Source organism: Molothrus ater, chromosome 2 (assembly GCF_012460135.2).
Source record: "Molothrus ater isolate BHLD 08-10-18 breed brown headed cowbird chromosome 2, BPBGC_Mater_1.1, whole genome shotgun sequence".
Classification (NCBI taxonomy): Eukaryota; Metazoa; Chordata; class Aves; order Passeriformes; family Icteridae; genus Molothrus; species Molothrus ater.
Window position 1 is genome coordinate 115,798,471 of NC_050479.2, and position 21,774 is coordinate 115,820,244.

The 21,774-nt window shown below is 51.0% G+C and overlaps 1 long non-coding RNA gene across 2 annotated transcripts in view; it reads right to left on the reverse strand.

Annotated features, from left to right (window-relative positions):
* Positions 1–232: 232 nt before the first annotated feature.
* The window catches only part of LOC118699960 (uncharacterized), a 49,167-nt gene continuing 27,625 nt past the window's right edge, over positions 233–21,774 (reverse strand). Inside the window, exons 1-2 of one of the 2 annotated variants that reach the window (XR_004982153.2) lie at positions 734–1,787; positions 233–498 (exon numbers count right to left, since the gene is read on the reverse strand). This is a non-coding gene — a long non-coding RNA (uncharacterized LOC118699960). Of the gene's footprint in view, positions 499–733; positions 1,788–21,774 lie in introns of those variants that run through there. The other variant, XR_008509161.1, reaches the window with a different exon arrangement.

Sequence of the window (21,774 nt, forward strand, 5' to 3'; positions counted from 1 at the left end):
CAATCTCTCCAAGGAATTGGGCTTGGATTTCCCAGTCCAGCAGGGCAGAAATGCTGCTGTCCTTATTGTATATCCTAATTGCAGTAATTGCTTAAGAAATAATTGAAAGGAATTAAAGGAATGAAGAGAAATTAAATAGGAGCTGCCAGCTCCAACTAAGGGATGCTCAAACCCCTTATCAATAATTTGCTTTAATTAACCAACTCAAACAAAGTCAGTAACACCACATTGATACACTATGACTCTTTTTAATGGAGTTACAGATAAATATTGCAGAATGTAAGAACCTTTAAAAAGCCAGAAACTCTTTTAAGAGATGGACAGTGTACAGCTGCAGAGAGAGTCCTGGGATTCAGAAGAAAAAACTCCAAGTTTTCAGTCTTTAGCATCTTCCCCTCTGCGGTCACTGACAGCAAACGCGGCCTCAGCCTCAGGAAGGCCCGGGGAGTCAGGGATTTCACGGATCCTGTGTCACCTCAGCCTTTCAGCAGGTACAGTCTGCAGGGAGAGGGAAGAAAACGGGTCAGAATGGACAGCCCACTTCCAGGAAAACATCACAATTCCCAGAGCACTGGGCAGAGCTGTGAGAACTTCCCCAAAGCTCCCTTCCCCTGAGGACTGAGGGCTCGAAGCTGAAGGCACAGGCTGGACCTGCCATGGACAGGCTGGGGAAGCCCAGCAGTAAAAGCTCCTGGGCCAATTCCATCAAACACTCCAAAATCAGGCTCCTCACCTGCTGGTGGAAGCACATCTTCCCTCCTGTGGGGTTTTGGGATCTGCAGTGAGCTGCAGGGGGAAAAACCAAAACCCAAGTATTTCCCACAATTGGAACGGAAAAGTGGGGAAAAAGGATGGAGGGGCAATCCTGGGGTGAGACTGGGATCCAGCCCCTCCAAAGCAGTGGAAGCAGAGGCTGAGTGACAAAGCCCAGTTTGCTGGGACTCACAGGGACGCTGCTGGGTTTTGTCTGGCAGTGGAGCCGGGCTGGGTATCACCTCATCAGGCAGGCACAGCAGCAGCAGCCGCAGGCACCTGGCCAGGTGTGTCTGCCTGGCAGAGGGCTCCCCACTGCCTGGCAGCCTCTGTGCCACAGGGCACTGCTGTGGCACTGGCCATCGAAACAGCTCCTACCTGTCCTTTCACAAGGCAAGAGGGTTTACCACACAGCAAAGGGTTTTTGAATTAAGAAGATAACACTACACTCAACTGGAGGAGAAAAAGTGAGATCTGTTAAATTTTCCTAAGCCAGGCAAAAAAGAAAAACAAATTAAAAAAAACAAAACAGAAAAAACCCCACCCACCACCAACAAAAATAACAATGAAAAAAGCCCAACATATTAAGCATATTTCAAGAGAGTTTAAATTGGAATGAGGTGACTTGGAAAGCTTGAAAAGCTGCAATGCTGCAAAAATCTAATGCTGCAAAAAAAGCCTTTTCTTACATTACATTTTAGCCCTGAACTTGCAAAAAAGCCCTGCCAAACTAACAATTCACCACATATAGTTATTGAATCGTTCCTGTCTTTGAGCACGAGTGAAGCTAAAGCTATGGAGACAAGAAAACCCTAATGCTGTTCCTTTGGAAATCCCAGAACCACAGGGAGGTTTTCCATTAGCTTAGGAAAATGCCCAGCACTTTCAGTAGACACTGAATAGCAGGAAAGTCAGGAGATCCATGCTTTGCTTCCAGAGACAAACATTTAAATCAGTATTTCCATTAAAGCAGAAGTGTACAGATGGTGTGATCAGAAGTGTTTATTAAGAAAAGAACCCCAGGGGTCTCCCCTTCAGGGACACAAGATATAAAAGGAAGCACCTCACCCCATCCCTTTCCTTAAAAACAAAACAAAACAAAATGAAATGCAGCTGCAGGCAGGCCTGGAGGCCAGGCTTTGGTGACACATTACAGGGTACACAAAAAGTGGTCCCTGTGCCATACACCACAGCCTGTCCTGTACCTTACAGGGACACCAGAGCTGACAGCTGTAGGCACAGCTCTGTCACCCACAACCCTGGACTGCTGAAACGTCTTGGACACAATAACCTGCATTGTGGAGAGCTGCCTGGGCTCCTGCATCCCTCATTTGGGCTCTTACAGCCTCAGGTGCCCCATGCACCTCCAGGTGCCAGCCAGCACCCAAGGGAGCTGGGCCCCAAAACTGGGGGCACCAAACTGGGCCGGGCACCTCCAGCCCCCCCGGCCACGTGCTGGACCTGGGCAGTGCCAGGATCCCAGACAAGCCCCCACCGGCCAGGAAATGCCACAGCTGTATCCCAGAAAGGAGAGAGTCCTGCAACTTCAGCCCAGTAAAGGGAGAGGCCACTGGGGAACGCGCCCAAGGGCTTTTTCTTTCTCCCTTTCTCTCCCTTTCTCCCTCTCTCTCCTGATTTTTTCTCTCTTTCTCTCCCTCTCTCCTGTTTTTTCCTCTTTTTTTCTCTCTCTCTCCTATTTTATTCTCTCTCTCTCCCTCTCCTGTTTTTTTCTCTCTCTTTGTCCCTCCCACTCTCTCCCTTCTTCTCTCCCTCTCCTGGGTTTTTCTTTCTCTCCCTCACTCTCCCCTGCTTTTTCACTCTCCCTCTCCCTTTTTTTCTCTCTTTCTCTCCCTCCTCCCCTCATTTTTTTTCCTCTCTTTTTCCTTTTTCTCTCTCTCCCTCCTTCTCTCCCTCTCTTTCTCTTTCTCTCTTGTTTTTTTTTTTCCTTTCTCTCTCCCATTTTATTCTCTCTTTTTCTCTCTCTCTATCTCTCTCTCTCCTGGTTTTTCCTCTCTCCCCATTTTATTCTCTCTCTCACTTTCTCTCTCCCTCCGTTTCTCTCAGGGCTGCAGCCTCCTTTAATCCCAAACTACCAAACCTTCCTGAGCCACCTGCCCCCTTTCCCCCCTGAACCTGTTCTTTTACCCCAAAATTCGGAAACTCTTGTGCGGACCCCAGAGTGCCTGGGCTGTGCAACAAACCTGCCCCAAGTCAGCAGAGGCACAAACCCACCCCAAAGCTTCACACCCACAGCTTCACCCCTCAGACTGTCTGTGAACACATCAGCTTTCCTCCCAGACTCTTAGTTGCCTTTGGTTTTATTCCTTTACCACTGTACCATTTCTTTTTCACATTAAAGTGAAGCAATGAATTTCCCCATTGCCAGGGAAAGACAGCTTCAGTATTTTTATAATGCTCCTTTCTGGTTCAGTCTTGGTTTTTACATTCTGCTTGGGACTTTGCTAGATAATAAACAAAGTGGGCCTGATTCCTTGGGAAATAAAATATACAAAAGTGATTTAGTGCTGGCTTCCCAGACTTGCTCATAAGAAGTTTCCTGAAGCAAACTGGTATTTCAAAACCTGGTCCCGAAATGTATATTCATCTCTGAGATGAAAAGAAAAGATTCTGGAGCAAATAATCCACCACAAAGATGCAGCCAGGGGAATATATTTAAGGTAAAAACAATGGCTTAGCAAAACACTTCATTATAGCAGGGAGAGGACTCAGGCTCTGAGACAAATAAACACATGCAGTGCTCAGTCCTGAGGTGTGAGGGGCATTGAGACTAAATGTGTTTGTGCTCAAAAATGTCACAGCTCTGCTGCAGATCCCTGTGAGCCCTCACACAGCAGGAGCCTTCAGAAAAGGCAGGAGAGGCTTTTCCAGGGGAGCCTGGGGAGCTGGGCCAGGGCTGACCCCCCAGTGAACAGCCCCTTCCCTTTGCCTGCCCTGGAAATGCTCCCTGAAATTTGATTCAATATCCACTCTGCCCTCCTGATTCCATCCCAGAGCCTGACTGAGGCTCACCTGACATTTCCTGACTACTTGTAGAAGCAAAGAGCAGGAGAAAACGAGAACTGTGCTGGAAGGGAAGGGCATCTTCAGCTGGGGATTTCTGTCAGTGCTTCCTCTATTGGGCTGCCATGCAGAAAATGTTCCAGCTGTCAGTGAGGACAAACAAAACGCACTCAAAAGCACAAATGTTCTGGTTTTAGCAACAGCAAGGAGCAGCAGTGGCTGTGACAGGAGGGTTCACGAGCCATGTACAGCCACAGGGTTTATTCCATTCCAGGGATCAGAAGGGACTGAAGCCAGTGTGTCCTCAGTGACAGCAAATACAACCAATTGTCTCCTCCTAAAAACAATTCAGGGGGAAAGAGAAAATGCTGTATTGACCTCAGCTGTGTGCAGCAGAACAAAAGCAGAGCACAAATGGCTACCTGAGATCTCAGCCCTCCGCTCCCAGCCCTTTAAAAATGAAAGAAGGAGCTAATTTTACCATCAGGCTTTTTGTTCTTTTATCTCATCCTTTGCCTGTCCCTCCAAAAAGGCTCCTCACTCCAATGTGTTCCACATGAGCCATGGAAATTCTGAGGCATTATGGAAAAGTAAACTTTGCTGTAAACTTTTACTTTTCTCTTGCCAGGCACTGAGCCCCAGCAGGGTCTGTGTCAGTGATGCTGCTCTTTAAAGCACCCCCCAGAACAATTCCTGCTGCTGAGGGCAGTTTTCTGAGGTGCAGCTTCAACCACACACAATCTGTGTATCCATGAACACCTCACACAGCTCCCTCCAGCACCCCCTTTCCTTTAAACATCTCTCTTCATTCCAACAACAGCAAAACATTAAGGGCTCGCAGCAATCTCAGTGACAAATCCAACACCTTTGTGCAAAAAAGACACTTCAAAAGCAGAAATCTCACCTGGAGCAGCCACAGCAAGGGCATGAATTCTGTTCCCCACGGCTGCTTGGGGCCTGAATCCTCTCAGCTGCCCTCAATTGCCAGAGGTGATGAGCCCAGCAGCCCCAGGGACTGGCAGGGCAATGCTGCTGCGTCTGGAGCTTCCAAAGGCTGCTGGGGGCAGGAAATCACCTCCAGAGCCCAGCAAACATTGCCTCACACACTGGCACATCCAGTGGGGTCCAGCAAAAACTGCCAACACAAACTGCACCTGTGCAGGCCAAGGATGCTGGTGACTGAGCGCCTTCTGCAGGGCCAGGCTGCCCTGAGCCTTTTGGGACACCCAAAATCCCCCATGGGGGATCAGACACAGCCTGGACCCCGAGATCCTCCAGGCCTTTTCCAGCCTGAATGATTCTGGGGCTCCAAGGGGTTCCTGGTGAGCAGGGGCACGGTGCAGGTGCCCAGATGTGTGTGCTGCTGCCCCAGGGCGTCTCCAGCAGCTCTCACTCCACTCCCCAGCTTTGTGCACGTCTCCTGAGGCAGCCAAGAGCAGGGATGGGCCTGGAAGCACCAGGAAATGGAGTTTGTGGGGCAGGGGATGTGTGCAGGGTGAGGAAGCACTGCCTGTGCAGGGATGGGCCTGGCAACCACCAGGAAATGGAGTTTGTGGGGCAGGGGATGTGTGCAGGGTGAGGAAGCGCTGCCTGTGCAGGGATGGGCCTGGCAACCACCAGGAAATGGAGTTTGTGGGGCAGGAGATGAAGCACTGCCTGCCCAGCCCTGCCTCAGGGATTTCCTCTGCTGGGCTCACCACAGCCAGCAGGGTTTGTGTGACACCCAAAACCTGTTTGCACATTTGGAAACCCTGCCCTGCCAGCAGGAACCACTCAGGGGTCCCAGGGCAACCTGGCTGCCAGCAGAGCCTGTGCAGAGCTCTGTGCCTCACTGCCTCCATGTGGCACTGCAGGACAGTGCCATTCACACACACAGCCAAAACATCCCTGCACCCCTGGGGTGGCACAGGGCCACAGGGATGCCAGAGCTGGCACAGAAATGCTCTGGCTGTTCCTGTACACTCCTGAGGAGGGTGAAGGTCAGGGGTTACTGGAGCCCCTGCAAAGGTCCTTGCTGTCACCAGCTGATCTTTAAGGTCAGACCTGTCAGCTCCAGTTAGAGTTACCCAGGGTCAGCTGCCAGGAGCCCTGGAGATGTTTGGCTGGTTGTGAGGCAGAGCCCTGCAGCCCTGGAGATGTTTGGTTGTTGGTTTGTGAGGGTTTGGACAATGCCCTGCAGCCCTGGAGATGTTTGGTCATTTCTGAGGGGATGGGGAAAAAAAATGACCTAAAGTAACCCATGGAAAAACCAAAAAATTCTCAAATAACCTAGAGTAACCTTTGTGTCCTCAAATGACTCCTATGACCTGGAGTAACCCCAATTGTGACCTCAAATGACCCCTATGACCTGGAGTAACCCCAATTGTGACCTCAAATGACCTAAAGTAACCTGAGTAGGGGCTTAAATGACTTTAAATAACCAGTACTGGTTTGAAAATAATCCCCAATGTCCACTGGACTCAGGCACTGGCCCTATAGGGCTGAACAGGCCTTGCTGACCCCTCCTTGGCTCCCCACTTCCCAAATCATCTCCTGGGAATGGGAATCACAGACACAAGCTGAGACAAGTCTTATTTAGGGCTTTATTTTGGTTTAATTAAGGGGAGGAAAGAAACCAAAGCACTTTGCCTTTGATGGGCTGTTCTAGAGCCAGTTCGTGTTATGATGAGGAGTTGCTGATGGTGCAGGGCTGCTGTGGGGATTGGTACCTGCTGCTCTTCAGCCCTCAGCAGTCCCACAGCAGAGGCTGATGTGAGGGACCAGGCAGGGCACTCAGCTCTCTGATGGCTTCTGTCTGTGCAGCAGCAATGCCAAAAGCCCGGCGCTGTCCTTTGGGTCTTTGCAGCACTCACTGCTGAGCCGGTCTGTGCTGGGGCTGCAGAGCCTCTGGGCCAGCCACCACGGGCTGTTTGTGCCACTCCTTCCCAGGTAATTCCCTGCAGCTGCTGGGGTCCTCCTGTGAGCCCAGAAATGGAAATGGGATCCACTCCCACGCCCCTTGGTGGCACCAAGGGACGCCGAGGGCCGGTGTGCACCACAGCTGTCCCTCTGTGGGTCAGACGTGCCAGGCCATGGACCCACACAGTCCAGGAGATCCAATTCTCCTTCTCCTCCAGCTGGCTGGCAGCAGGGCCCCTCTAATCCTGGTCAAGGTACAGCTGGTCTCCTCCTGTAAATGTGCTCCTGAGAACAAGAACTGCTCCTTCACGAGAACCTGTCGTGTTATCATTGCTATTCCAACAGGAGCTGTGTCCACGAGGGGCTGGAGCAGCATTGATGAGCTTCTGGTGGTGGGAGTTCCTCTTCTCAGTTCAGCTCCCCAGGCTGCTGAGGAGGAGGGGGGTTCCCATCCCATGCTCCTGAAAGAGAAAACAGAAATCACCTCGTGGAGTGCATCCTCTCTGCCTGGCTGGGGGACACCTGCTCCTAATGCAGAGACTAGCTGGTTCTGCTGAGATGTGGTAAATCCCTTCCTGAAGTGGTAAATTCATTCCTCAAGTGCTAAATCCCTTCCTGGAGCTCCTCTCTCAGTTTCTGGTGGCCCTCTTCCATTTTCTCTTCCAAGCTCCAGCTGTGCTCAGCCAGCTTTGTTTCCATGGATGAGAGATGGGTGCATAACAGGGCAGTGTTCTTGTAAATTATTAATTTGTTGACCAGTGCTCCTGCCTTGTCCTCTCCTTCCCCCTGCAGCATCTCCAGGGAACAGGAGGATCTCTGGTCCAAGCTGTGCAAATCCCATCCACATCTGCAACGTGCACTGGACACCCTTGGGGCTCTTAGGGAAGAACAACCTCCTTGTTCCATTGTGCTCCCTCTCCCCTGGTGCACCTGGAGGTTTTCTTTACAAAGCACTCGTCCCTTACACTCACCAGCAGTCACTGCCAGGGCCTGAGAGTTCCCTGGCTTCTTCTGATCCCTTGGTTCATGACCACATCCCAGGACAGGGATCCCAAGCTGCCTGCCCAGAGTGCTGTCACTGGCCAGGGTGGCCTCGTTGGTCTGGGGGCCTCGCAGCCCGCGCAGGGACAGAGGGACAGGGATGACCACTGGCTCTGGCTCTTCTGCTGGGTGTGAGGCTCCAGCCCCCTCCTCATCAGTCTCTGTTTGGATGGATTTGCTCTGGGATTTCTTCTTCTGAACAGGGGCAGCTGCTGCTGGCTTGGGCTGCCCTGGATGGGTGACGGTCTGTGTGGAAGCACTGGCTGCCCTTTGGGCTCCTCTTCTCTCCATGGCAGGCTGTGCAGACGTGGTGGCTGCTGATTCGGTCCTTCCCTCCTCCTCCTCACGACGCTGCTGTACCACACGGGGTGTTTCTCTGTCTCTAAGCATGGTGCAGAGGGTGTACAGGGTGCAGAGGGCGCAGGCTACAGAGAGAAGACAAAGCAGAACTAACACCAAGACGATGATGCCATCTTTGACACCCAGAGGGAACTCAAAGTTTTCAAAAACTGCTCTGTCAAGTCTGAAAGTCAGGGAGAAACCACTCTCTGCTCTTTCCCCCAAGGGCTGGCTGTGATTGTTGAGGAGGATGCAGATGCAGCAGCCTAGACCAGGACAAGCAAACAAAAGTGAATTTCTTCTCCAAGTTATGTTCACTTCCCCAGAGGTTATCATGCAATAGATACAATAAATCAACAAACCAATTTTCATAGCATTCCCTGAGCTCAGGAGCAGCACTACAGCAGACAGGCCGCTCCCCATGTGTGGAAACAGACAGAGAGCAAGGTGTAAGAGCCGCGTAAGCACGGCGAGCACCGCGGTGAACAGGAGGTTTCTGTAACACAAAATTGCAATTCTGACTTCTCTCAGGACTGGCTCCACGTAGGGCGCCAAAATGTGCACCAGAGTTTGACAGCAAACCACTGGGAGATCCCAAGTCAGAACTACAATTTAATAGGAGAAATAAAATAAAGGCAGAAAGCACCAGCTTCGAGTGGCAGAGACAGACTACAACCTGGCACGCCGGTGGTCTGATCAAAGGGTGGCTGAGGCTCGCTGGGAGGGATGGACGTGGTTCTGTCGGAGCTGTGATCCTGCAGAAGGGCCTGGTCCTCCTCTGAAGGTCCCCTGGTGATCCTGGACCTCTTCTCCTCTGGGAACTCCGCAGGCAAAAGTCTCCTGGTGCTCCAAGTCCTGGCTTATATGCAGGTGGAACTGCTTGGCTCCTCCCCCTGGGCGGGGCATCTCACCATGGGGTGACGTCACTTAGGCGCCATCCAGAGAGATTTTGGGGGCCCCCTGCACGGAAATATCCCGTGGAGAGAGTTCTTGGGGATGAGTCATGGAGGAGAGAACGAACACTGTCCGCGCTGTTCGAACAGCTCACGGAGGTGGGGATGCATACTTTCAGTTTCATTTTCCATTCTCACCTAAGACATAACCACACCCAGGGACTGCAGTGACATCAGGAAACCACAAACGACATCATGAAACCCAAAAGGACCTCAAGAAACCCCTGTGACCTCGGGAAACCCCTGTGACCTCAGGAAACCCCTGTCACCTCAAGCAGCCCCCGGGATTCTGCACCCTCAGCTCCCAGGGAGGAGCAGCCTGCAGCAGCCCAGGCACCAGAAGCCGGCCCCAGATCCAGGCTGGCAGGGGCAGGGGTGCCAGGCAGGCTCTCCCACTGCTTCCCTCCCTGCCTGGTCCCTCCATCCATCGCTTCTTCTCCAGGAGCTGGCTCCTCAGCAGCAGGATCTGAGCCAGCCACAGAACTCACCTGGCTCGTGGCAGCCCTTCCGTTCTGCTGCACACAGTCAGTACCCAGAGTCCCAAACTGGGTTAAAAAAACCAAAGTAATTCATATTGTTCCACAGAGAAAAAGTGTAAAACAACTCAGTGGACACGAGACTGCTCATGTCTCATTCTTCCTGGCCTCTCCCAGCCCTGTACAAGGTGTGTGAAGGGAATGGCAGCTGTGGATATAACACACAGAGTGCTCATTCCCATCCACACACATTCACCAATAGTGCTTGAATCAAATGCACCTGCTCATCCTTCCCACTTCACTAAAGAACATCTGAACAACTGTTCCCCCTTTGGGACAAAATTCCCATCAGACAGAGAAGTTCCTGTGCCTGCCAGGAACACTTCTTGGCCCAGCAAGGGCTGCAGTGTGGTGAGCCCGGGTACAAGAGCAGATCCTGACACCCTCAACAATCCATTTCTAATGGTCTTTTTTACAAAAGGCACACTGACTCCTTCCCAGTCACTGTCCTGGTGGCTGCCCCCTTCCCTTTGCTCCTGGGGCTCCCTGTAAAAACCTGTGGGGGTGTAAAAACTGCACCATTATCCCTGCCCGTACCCTCACCTTTTCATACTTTCTTCCACACCTTTCACAAACCTGGGATCCCTTTCTAAACAATTCCTGGCAGACTCAGCCACCTCTCCATCCCCTGCATGTGGGCTCTCACCCTCCCACAGCCACCAAGCTCTTTGCAAAATCACTCACCTTCTCGAGGACCCCAAAAAAATCCCTTTGTGTACCAGGCCAGGCCTTGGTGACACGTTGTCTCTTACAGGGTACACAAAAAGTGGCCACTGTGCCATACAGGGCACACGATGGACAATGCCCTGCAGCCCTGGAGATGTTTGGTTGGTGGTTTGGGTGGACAATGCCCTGCAGGCCTGGAGATGTTTGGTTGGTGGTTTGCATGGACAATGCAGCCCATGCCCTAAACCCCTTCCCAGATTTCACAATCTCCTGTCACTGGTGGATCAAGTGCTAACCATGGAGCTCTCCCAAGGGTTAGCAGGAAATACCCAAGCACAGATTACTCACTGTGTATTTAACTGCCCTAACAAGTGACTGAAAATCCACCCCTCCCTTTACGGTACATTTGGGAACTTTTAAAATTGTGTGATTCTTTCGTTTTGTGGAATTCTTTTGTGTAATTCTTTTTGGGTTTCTTTTGTTTGTTTTTCTTTTATTCCCTTTCAACACCTTCCCTGCAATCTGTTGTTTCTAATTTGTCTCTGAGGTTTGAGCCCCTGTGGAACAGGACAAGGAGAGCTGAAAAGATCTCTTTAATGGGGTTTGATGCTGCCATGTTTCCCTACATAATTCATGTGGTGGCAAACATATTTCCTAGAACTTCAGTGAGAAAACCTCGGTTAATGTCAACAGTGACACTCCCAGGATGAGTACCAACATTCCAGAGTAAGAGAAGGAAGTACAGAAAAAGAAATGCCCAGAGGCTGGTTCTAGTGACCCTCTGTGTTCCATTTTATCTTTTCATCTTTTTTCTTTTTATCTTTTTCTATCTGCTTTGGCAGCATGTCCCCAAAGGGACAGCCCATCCTAAATATCTGCCCTGCAACAACACAACAATTCTCTCTTTCCCTACACACACTCAAACCTGACTGACAACAACATTCTCTGACAATATTCAGGCCTTGCTTTGTGCTTTTCACAGGATCCTTTCACTGATGTAATTAATTCTCTGCATCTGGCTCAAGATTGCATTTTTTATCTTCCCGAGCATTAACTTATCTATTAATATGTAAATGAGCAGTTTGTGGTTTTCTTGGAGCAGAAGAACTGGGCTTTTTAAACATTTTAATGCTAATTTCACCATGGTGGTCCCTTTCTGTGCTTCAAAAGTGTAAGTTTTGCTTACATTTCACTCCAGAAAGCCAAAATGAAAATCAGATTCCATTACAGCAGGGAGCACTGGCACTGGGCAGCCTCGTCCTGCCAGTGCCAGCAGGGAGCTGCTGGAGAACCAACAATAAATGTGCTGGAAGTGGGTGAATTTGGGGAGGTAAACCCTGAACTCTGTAAGGGAAAGAACAATGTTCTGGGAGTCAGAACGATCCAGCAAACAGTCACAGAATCACAGATCCCAGCCCTGGAAATGTCCAAGGCCAGGCTGGATGAGGTTTGGGGCAATCTGGGCTGGTGGAAGGTGTCCCTGCAAAGAACACACTTTTACACCTAAATTTGAGTCCTACTTTGCCACTTGCACTCCAGGAAATACAAAGGGTAGATCCTTCTGTGTGTACAACAAATAATAAAAAAAATTCCAAACAAATAAAAAATAGTTTCCCCATATTTTAAAAGTCCTAGATAATCTAAACTCATTGTTGTGACTTTAGGAGCAGAAGAGTCTGGCCCCACCAGGAGAGTTATAATTTAACAAGTTTAATTTCATCCACAGACACATCCAGCTTTGTTTGTCCTTCACCACTTAGCCTGGAGGGGGACTGGGGCGGGATAACTCAGATTCTGCAGTTATTGTAAGAGAAACCACAGCTTTCAGTCCTGGATTAATAAACCACATCGCTGAGAGGAGAGTGATTAAACCCACTTCTTCCTTCTGCCCTGGGTATCTTCTCCTGGCAAGATGAGAAGCCTCAGCTTCTCCATGTTTTACTCCTTTGGAATGTGATTTGGAGAATTGTTTACCCAGCATGGGAATTGGTTTTTATTAATAGTCAATCCCAGTCCAGCTGTGTCGGATTCTCTGAGTCTGTCACGGGTTTGTATTACTCATTCTTGTCCAGCCTTCTGATGTCTCCTTTCTCTTTCTTTAGTATAGTTTTAGTGTATAATTTTCTTTTAATATAATATCACAATACAATAAATCAGCCTTCTGAGAGCTTAAGAGTCAATATTCATCTCTCACCTTGTCCTGGGGACCCTCACAACACCCCAACACCTGGGCTGTCCTGTACACTTTGATTTCTGAAGCTGTGCTCTTTTCGGTGGCATTTCCCCAGCTGTCTTCTCCTTTATTTTCCTCTCTCCATCTGCTTTCCTCTGCCTTTCTTTCAGCCCTTTTCCAAATTCTGTTCTCCCAGGGCTATTCTGGTTTTCCTGTGAAGCCAGGTTGCCATTTGGCTCCTGCAGCTGCAGCAGGATGCACTCTGCTATTCCTTGGGTGCCCTGGAGAACAGGATGGGTGTAGTAGGCATAGGGACAGGCGTTCGGAAGATTTCGGGCTGTGACGGAAAATTACAGGAATCCTTCTACCCCTCTCCCCATAGATAAGGATCACCCTTGGAATGTAGCCAGACTTGTAGCCCCCCTAACCTATGCATGCCAGTAACTTTCCACTCCATACTAACCCTAGAAAGTATAGCCAAACCCCTGTCTGACGTAGAGAAGCCCCTTAGTCCATAAATACCCTTTAGACCCCTCAATAAACGCCTTTAACCGTCCACCACATTGGTGTCAGCGTCCGTTATTGGCCACGAAGGATCCCAAGGAGAAGATCGCAGTGCTGGACTCCGATACCAGGTCATCGCGGCCTTCACAAGAAGGCAACATAGTGGTGCCGAAACCCGGGACTGGGAACGAGTCCGGGCGACGGGGGAACTCCTGGCCAGGGGACAGCACTCAACGCCAGAACGGCTATAGCGAAGAAGGGGGACGTCCCAGGACCCGCGATTCGTATGGAAGCGATAGCGAAGGTCGTAAGTTTGATACATATGCAATGGGGAATCAAATGTGAGCTCAAGAATTTTAATCTCGCATTGACGAGACTCTTGGAGCTTGGGGTCATTGCTCGACCCATAGATATATTGCATTCTGAGGTGTGGCAGAAATGTACTGTCGCGCTAGCAGAGGACACAAAAGCCACAGGCAGCAGCAAAAGCCTGAAAGCGTGGGGGAAGGCAGAAGCTGCCCTACGCAAAGCATTAGAAGAACAGGAGGCGTGGAACACTGCGCGCTCCTGTCTGTTAATCACGCCACAGCTGGGAGAGGGGGCGATAACGCGAACCCCCCTTGGTGGCGACCCGATTGAAAACGGGGAAACGCGGGGGCCGGATGCATCCCATCCCTCCCCGAGCCCAGAGCCCCTGGAGCCCCCGGGAGACCCGCAGACCCCTTCGGGGGACCCGCCGGGGCCCAGACCACCTCCGGAGCCCCCCGGGGTGCCCGCAGACCCCTCGTCCATCCCTTCCCCACCGATAGCCGACTTAGCGCAAGAAGCGGAGGGACTCGCACGGTCCTTTTGGGAGGGATTGGCGGCAGAAGCCCGAAATATCGAGAGGGCTGGCGCGCAGGCGAGCGGCGGAGGGGATCCGCTGCCCTACCCGTTTGAATATGGCGCGGGTGGCCGGGAGGAGGGGCGGAGCCTGCCAGCCCGCGGCGGGAAGAACCCGGAGACGTGGCCAGCCGCGAACACGCATGCGCGGGAAACCAGCGCTAAGCCCATGCCCAGCCGGGAGCTGTGGATCCCAGCAGACGCGCATGCGTGGGGGTGCGACAGAGGGCGGACACTCGCTCGGGAGCCGCGCCCACTGATGCCACCGTATATGGGAGAGATCCCTCCCTGCGGGAGGCAGGGCGAGCCCAGGGGGCTGGAGCGGCACCGGCCCCGCCCCCGAGGGGAGGAGCGGGGCCGAAGCCGAACAAAACGGCAGCAGAGACCGGAAGTTCATTGGCAGTCGACTTCCGACTCTGAAGGGAGCCACAGCTCCTCGGATTGCTCTGCGGAGCCCACCGAGTCCAGCAGCGACTCGGAAGCAGAGAAAACTGAATCAATGCAGTTTCGGACGAAACCAAGTGAAACTTTTAAAACAATCGAGAACCAGCCCCAATACGAACTCACCGACTGGGGTAAAATCAAAATCGAATGCGCGGGATGGGCACCCGCAGCATCGGTGCATGCCTTCCCGGTGAGAATTACAGGACCCCAGGGGAACCAGCATAGAACGTATACTCCCGTTAATTCCAAAGACGTTCAAACAATAGTAAAAGCTATTTCAGAAAAAGGAATTAACTCAGGAGTGGTTTCCACTCTCGTGGACGGTCTTTTTAGCAATGATGATTTACTCCCTTTTGATGTAGTGCAAATAAGCCGTATGCTTTTTGATGGGGCGGGTTTGATAATATTTAAACAGGAATGGACAGACCGATGTACGGCCATGCTCGCTCAGGCAGCGGGAGAAGGGCAACCACTCCACGGGTCGAGTTTATCTAGGTTGTTAGGGAAGCATGACGAAGTAGCCACACCCCAGCAACAAGCTGCGCAGCTTCGGACTGAGGAAGTCAGGGCGACTTCCCGGGCGGCCAGAGAAGCTATATGCGCCGCATCCAGGGTTGTGGACAGACCGACACCATGGTCGACCATCAAACAGGGGGAGGGTGAAGGCTTTACACAATTTGTTGACCGCCTTCAGGCTGTGGTGGACTCTTCTAACTTACCCGCTGTTGCTAAAGGTCCGGTGATAACCGACTGCCTTCGGCAGCAATGTAACACCGTAACCAAAGATATATTGCGTTCCCTGCCGGCCGGGGCCAGCCTGGCTGACATGATTAAGCATGTTGTGAGGGAAGAGCAGCTGACCCCACTCCAAGCAGCCGTCCACACCCTAACCAGTGCGATGGCCTGCTTTAAATGTGGCCAGTCAGGTCATGTCGCGGCCAGCTGCCCTCAACCAGCACAGCTTCCTCAGGCAACACCCTCGCCCCAGCAGCGCCCCAGAGGGATCTGCTGGAACTGTGGGAGGAGAGGTCACCTCGTTAGGGACTGTAGATCCCGGCCCCGGGGAAACGGGAGGGGGGGGGGCGTGCGGGCCATATTCGGCCCCCTCCCGCTATGGAGGCGAGACGGCCCATCTATGCCAACCCATAGTGGGGCAGGGGATCTTCATACCCTATGCTCCCACAGATAAAAGCACACAGAAAGGGAGAAACATGACCTACCCCAAACCCTTGCCCACAAGGGTCACCGAGGTCCCGACTGGCGATGAGGAAGCCTTCCAGATAGGCCGCTCAGCCAGGTCGGACCCGGACCCAATCCTTCGCATGTTAGAAGCTACCTTTCTATCCCTGAATGAATCTAACCCTAACCTAACCGACTCCTGCTGGCTTTGTTACGATGTTAAACCCCCCTTTTACGAAAGAATCGCTTTAGATACCCCCTTCAGCTATTCCACAGCCGATTCCCTCGCCAGTGCAGATGGGACACACCCCGCAAAGGAATTACCCTGAGTCAAGTCACAGGTCAGGGCAGATGCTTTGGCAATGCAACCCTAGCTAAGCGGAAAGGCGACGTCTGCACCGAAGTAGTTGAGCCTGACAGGAGGAATAATAAGTGGGTAGTCCCATCCGCATCTGGGATGTGGGTTTGCCAGAGATCTGGAGTGAGTCCCTGCGTGTCTCTTGCCAAATTCGATAACTCTAACGACTTTTGTGTTCAAGTTCTGATCATCCCTAGGATCCTGTACCACTCAGACGAGGAGGTGTACCACCTTTTCGAAGAAAACAGCCGGCTCCACAAGAGAGAGATATTAACAGGTATAACTATCGCAATGCTGCTCGGCCTAGGAGCGGCTGGAACGGCAACAGGTGTCTCAGCCCTAGCAAATCAACACCAAGGACTGTCCCAGCTGCAGATGACCATCGATGAGGACCTGCAGAGGATCGAAAAATCCATTTCCTTTCTAGAAAAGTCAGTCTCCTCGCTCTCAGAAGTGGTCCTGCAGAACAGGCGAGGACTGGACCTCCTGTTCATGCAACAAGGGGGCCTGTGTGCCGCCTTGAAAGAAGAATGTTGTTTCTACGCTGACCACACAGGAGTCGTTAGAGACTCCATGGCAGAACTCCGAAACAGACTGGCTCAGAGACAGAAAGACAGGGAAGCCCAACAGGGCTGGTTTGAATCCTGGTTCAATCAATCACCATGGTTAACCACCCTGATTTCTACCCTAATAGGTCCATTGGCAATGCTGCTTTTAGCTATTACCTTCGGGCCATGCCTGCTGAACAAGCTAGTCTCATTCGTTCAGGCCCGCCTAGAACGGGCTCGCATCCTGTTCATGGGACAGCAACAATTACTGTGAATTCAACAGAGAACACTGACAGTCACGAGAGACTTGCCTGACAGAAACTTACTCAGGTTTCCCAAGACCCTTTTCCCTAGTCAGATCTCAACCTCCTACCTCATTTCAGTACCTATGTATAAGACTACCTCGTTCATTTGTGAAAGAGGGGGGGGAAGTGTGGTAGGCTAGGGACAGGCGTTCGGAAGATTTCGGGCTGTGACGGAAAATTACAGGAATCCTTCTGCCCCCCTCCCCATAGATAAGGATCACCCTTGGAATGTAGCCAGACGTGTAGCCCCCCTAACCTATGCATGCCAGTAACTTTCCACTCCATACTAACCCTAGAAAGTATAGCCAAACCCCTGTCTGACGTAGAGAAACCCCTTAGTCCATAAATACCCTCGAGACCCCTCAATAAGGGCCTTTAACCGTCCACCACATTGGTGTCAGCGTCCGTTATTGGCCACGAAGGATCCCAAGGAGAAGATCGCAGTGCTGGACTCCGATACCAGGTCATCGCGGCCTTCACAAGAAGGCAACAGATGGGGAGCTGCAGACATTCCTCAAGTGTCCCAGGATAAAAATAATTTGCTTTTCACACAGTTGCCTTAAAAAATCGTAACTCACCAGGACAGGGAAACACAAACAAATGCATTCATTTGTGGCATAAAGGGGACAACAGGGAGGGACAGGATGGAAAAAAAATAATAAAAGTAGATTTAGAATGGATACTAAGGAAGGAATTGTTCTCTGGCCCAGGGTGCCCAGAGCAGCTGTGGCTGCCCCTGGATCCCTGGCAGTGCCCAAGGCCAGGTTTGGTGGGGCTGGGAGCAGCCTGGGACAGTGGGAGGTGTCCCTGCCCGTGTGTGGATGATCTTCAAGGTCTCTCCCAGCCCAAAGCCTCCTGTGGCTCTATGAGAGATCACTGGGCTGAAAGCTGCTGCTGGAGCTAAGCCCCTAAACAAAGGCAGAGTCAGTTTTCAGCCAGGTCAGCTGTACAAGGAGGCTCCCCTGTGCTTCCACAAACACCAGCACGGAGTGAAAACACCTCATTCAGCAGCAGCTGCTGGCTGGGGGAGCATCCAGAACATCCTGCTGCACAGGCACCTCCAATTCCTGCAGCTGGGCATTCAGCACTGCAGAGATGGACACACCGAACGTGTCCACGGAGTGCCTCACTTGGGAGGTTCTGGCATTAAACTGAGTGAAAAAGCAGGAGTGTTGGCAAATTAAATTAAATAAATAAAAAAAATATATTTTAAAAAATTAAAATTAAAACTAAAATTGAAATTAAATAAATTCAAATGAAAATTAAATCAAATTAAATATAGGGGGTTCTGAAGGCTGGGAATCAGAGTCTGGGACCTGAACCAAACTCGCTGACACCAAAGAGTGTAGAATTCTTTGCCACCACCATGAAATTTTTCAAATTGGCTTAAAATCGTATTTTAAACCCAAATGACTGACTTGGAGTTTTTGTATGTGTTCTGGATCCCAAAGTCCTTAGGTTCTTCTTCATGAATTTTGCATTAAATCATAAAAGCTGGAGTTATGTTTTAAGTTAGGAAGAACTTCAAAAGTTTGGATTCTTCCTTAATCCATTGACTCAAAGGATTTTAAGAACATCAAACACAGCTACACTTCCAACTAAATCCTAATAGCTGGCGTAATAAATTCATATATATATATGTATATATATGCATATATATTTGCATATAGGCACATAACTGGAATAAAAACCCTTATTCCCTTCCTTAAAGGAATTCCTGAGCCTGAATTCCTGTAGGCCATGGATGTCACCTCTGGCATAAACAACCCATGAATGTTTGCAACGCTTTGATCAGCTCTTGATCTCTTTGTTTATTTCTCCCAGGGCTCATCTGGGGTGGGTTTTGCCATTTTGTCTGGCACCGCTCGTGTCCAGCCAAGGGAGCAGAGGTTTAGCATTGGTTCCTGCTGCTCTGGAGCTCCAGGGCTCTGCTGCCTGCCCAGGGAGCAGAGGTGATTTCCCCTGGCCTTGCTGCTGGCTCCGGGGCTGCCACCAGGGTTTTTTCCCCACTGCTAATTGGGATGGGATGCCCCAGCCTGAGCCCGGGGCTGCTCTGAGGAGCTGCTGGCTCTGCACCTCGGTCCCTGCCCAGCTCTGCAATAGAAATTCTCAGTCTAAGCCCTACTTTAAACTAATTTCCCCTGGGAACTGAAAACTCTGCAGCTCTGCTACCAAAAGGTGAAATATTGGGGAGGAATTAGGAGGCAGAAGGGCCTGTGCTAAAGCTCAGAGGAACGAGAGCTGCACTTGACAATTTTCCCTGTTCCAGTGCTTGTTAAGGATGGTATTTTTAGAGCTGGGAACACATCCCTGCTCCAAAGTTGTCCCATTTCCTCAGCTGCAGCTGTTTCCTTATGCTCTGCTTGTGCATGGCAGGGCAGCCAGAGCTCCTAGCAAGTTTAATTCTCCGTGAAAATGTTTGGCTGAAATTTGTGTCCAGGGCCCTGTCAGCAGCACGACGACAACAAAACCCAGTTCTGCCTTAGTGACCTCCAAAACTTCCTGCAGCACAGAGAGCTCTGTTTTCTCTGTGAGCCCTTCCCTGTGCCCAAAGAATGAGGATGTTGGCATGAAATAAATCAATCTCCAGCCACAACAGGTTATCACCCAAGCCTGAGTGGGAGCTGGATGCCGTCTGTGGCCTGGCACTCAGCTTCCTCCATGAAAACCTGCTTTTCCTTCCCACTGGAGGACATAAAAAGGCACCCTATTTGTGGTGGAACAGCAATTTGTCACCAAAGGATCTCGAGTTTTCAGCCACGCCAAAAGGATGTGGAGAGCCAAAAAGGGGAACAAAAGGGGTTTGAGAGAGGATTCCAGAGGTGCAAGGGACACTCAGGAGCTGGATCTGCCAGACATCACTGCCCTTGGGGCTCAGAGCCTGGCTGGGCTCCCCAGCTCTGGGAATTTGGGGGTTTGGAACACCCCATCCCTGTTCCCTGGCTCCTAGGACCATGCAGATCTCATCTTTGGGAATTTTGGGGGTTTGGAACACCCCATCCCTGTTCCTTGGATCCCAGGGCAGTGCAGACCTTGGGCTTTGGGAATTTTGGGGGTTTGGAACACCCCATCCCTGTTCCCCAGCTCCAGGGCTGAGCAGAGGGACCAAGCCCTGCCTGGTCAGAGCTTCCTCTGGAGCTGGGCTGGCAGGACAGCGTCACTGGGTAGGTCCTGCCAAGCCCACGCTCATTTGTCAGGTGTGTGCCAGCACCTCTGCTGAGGATGAGACGTCCTCCTTTCCCATTAAAGCCAACTCCCGATTTGCAGTTCTGAGCGGGGATAATTGCTTCAGCAGCATTCCAAACCGGGCTGCAGTTATGGGGTGGGCACGCGTTAACAGCAGTGATTTAATTTGTGTGCCCATTTGTAACACAAGGAGAGAGCCTTTCAGGCATCACTGTAAGTGATATTTTTGCCCCTGATACATACCGGAGGCCACATTCACAAGAAATACTTGCATGAATAAAAGATGAGAGCGCCGACTCCTCTGCCTCGCCAAACAAAGAAAACAAACATTGCCTTGGGGACACCGAGTACAAACAGATGCACGGAGGCTTGCCTTACCTGGGGAGGGGAGAGGAGCTGCCTGAAACAAACATTTAATTTGGGCAGAACTGCCAGAATTCTGACACTAAGTGGTCTTGAACATCAGCTAATCAAAATAGCTGCTAACCAGCTCGGGAGAGGAACGTGAAATTAGCAGCATAATGAAATTTGCACTCTAGGCTTCCACCTCCTCTCTCCTTCGGAGGAATAAAGGCCTCCAGTGGTCAGTGACATCTGGTTTTCTTAAGAGATGGGAATTCTCAAAGGTGCTGGAGTCACTTCTACAGAGAATCACAGTGATGGATGTGCTTCTGTCCCCCAGAAACAAAAGTAGTGCCTGCTTCCCCCAGACCACAGCTGGAAATGCTCTGGCTCAATTCCCCCTGAGTATGGGGCTCGAGCCCACTGGGGTTTCGTGGTTTCTGACCTATATGCAGGTTTTCTCATCCCAAAACAAGTTCCCAGGTAGTTTTTTGTGAATGTGATATAACTGCCCTGATGTCACACTGATATTGGGATAACTGCCCTGATGTCACACTGATATTAATCTGATATAACTCCCTGATATCACACTGATATTGGGATAACTCCCCTGATGTCATACTGATATTAATCTGATATAACTCCCTGATATCACATGATATTAATCTGATATCACACTGATACTGGGATAACTCCCTGCACCCTGAGCTGCCTCCTTTGCCCAACACCTGCTCCTCCCGAGCTCAGTGGCAGTTTCAGAGAAGAAGAGATGTTGCCTGGGTCTCACCTGGCTGCTGGAGGGCCCCCTTTGGAGGTTCTGGATGGAGACCTCAGCTCCAAGGCAGGAAAATGGCCAGTGCATCAATGACTGGCCACGTTCCCCACTCCAGAGCCTGGAGCAACGAGTCATTAACCCAAGCGTGTAATTAACTTGGACCAGGGACACACTGCATTTACACTGGTTATGGAATGAAAACCCCAAACAACAGAAGCCAAGGAACAAAAATCTCCCAAATAAATGAAATAAAGCAGGATGCAGCCCACTTCACCCCAAGGACACCCAGTGCTCTGCCAGTGACCCCCAGGCAGCCCTGGTGACAGAAATAAATCAGATGAGTGCAGAAATAAATCAGATGAGTGCAGCATCCCCCTGGCACAGGGCACCTGCTCTGCACTGTGAGGAGAGCCAGGAACAACCATTTTGACTGGAGCATGCATGGAAAACTCTGCATTCTGAGCAGGAGCCTTGGATCTCCTGTTTCCAGGGAAGCACGGAGGGAGAACATCTCCCCTCAGGTGGGAGGTGCAGCTCTGCATCTGCAGGGAGAGCACAATGGGGCAGAGTCCCTTGTTCTGGGCTCCTTGTCCTAACCGGCCTCTGAGGATGGACCTCAATTGATAATTCCCTACTTTTCCCCCACTGGAAGTCCCATGTTGTACCATCTATCACTGCCCTAGTGAGTGCACGAAGCAGATTTTGGAAAACCTGGCAAAGGGAACTTTTTGAAAAGCTCAGGAGAGGGTGTGATGGACGAGAGCACCCAGAGATACCCAAAGTGTGTGTGAGCATTTGTGTTTGTGCTGCATTCCAGGGGAACTGGACACAGCAGCTATGGAAGGAAAAGGGTAAGTGTGGCTTGGAAATG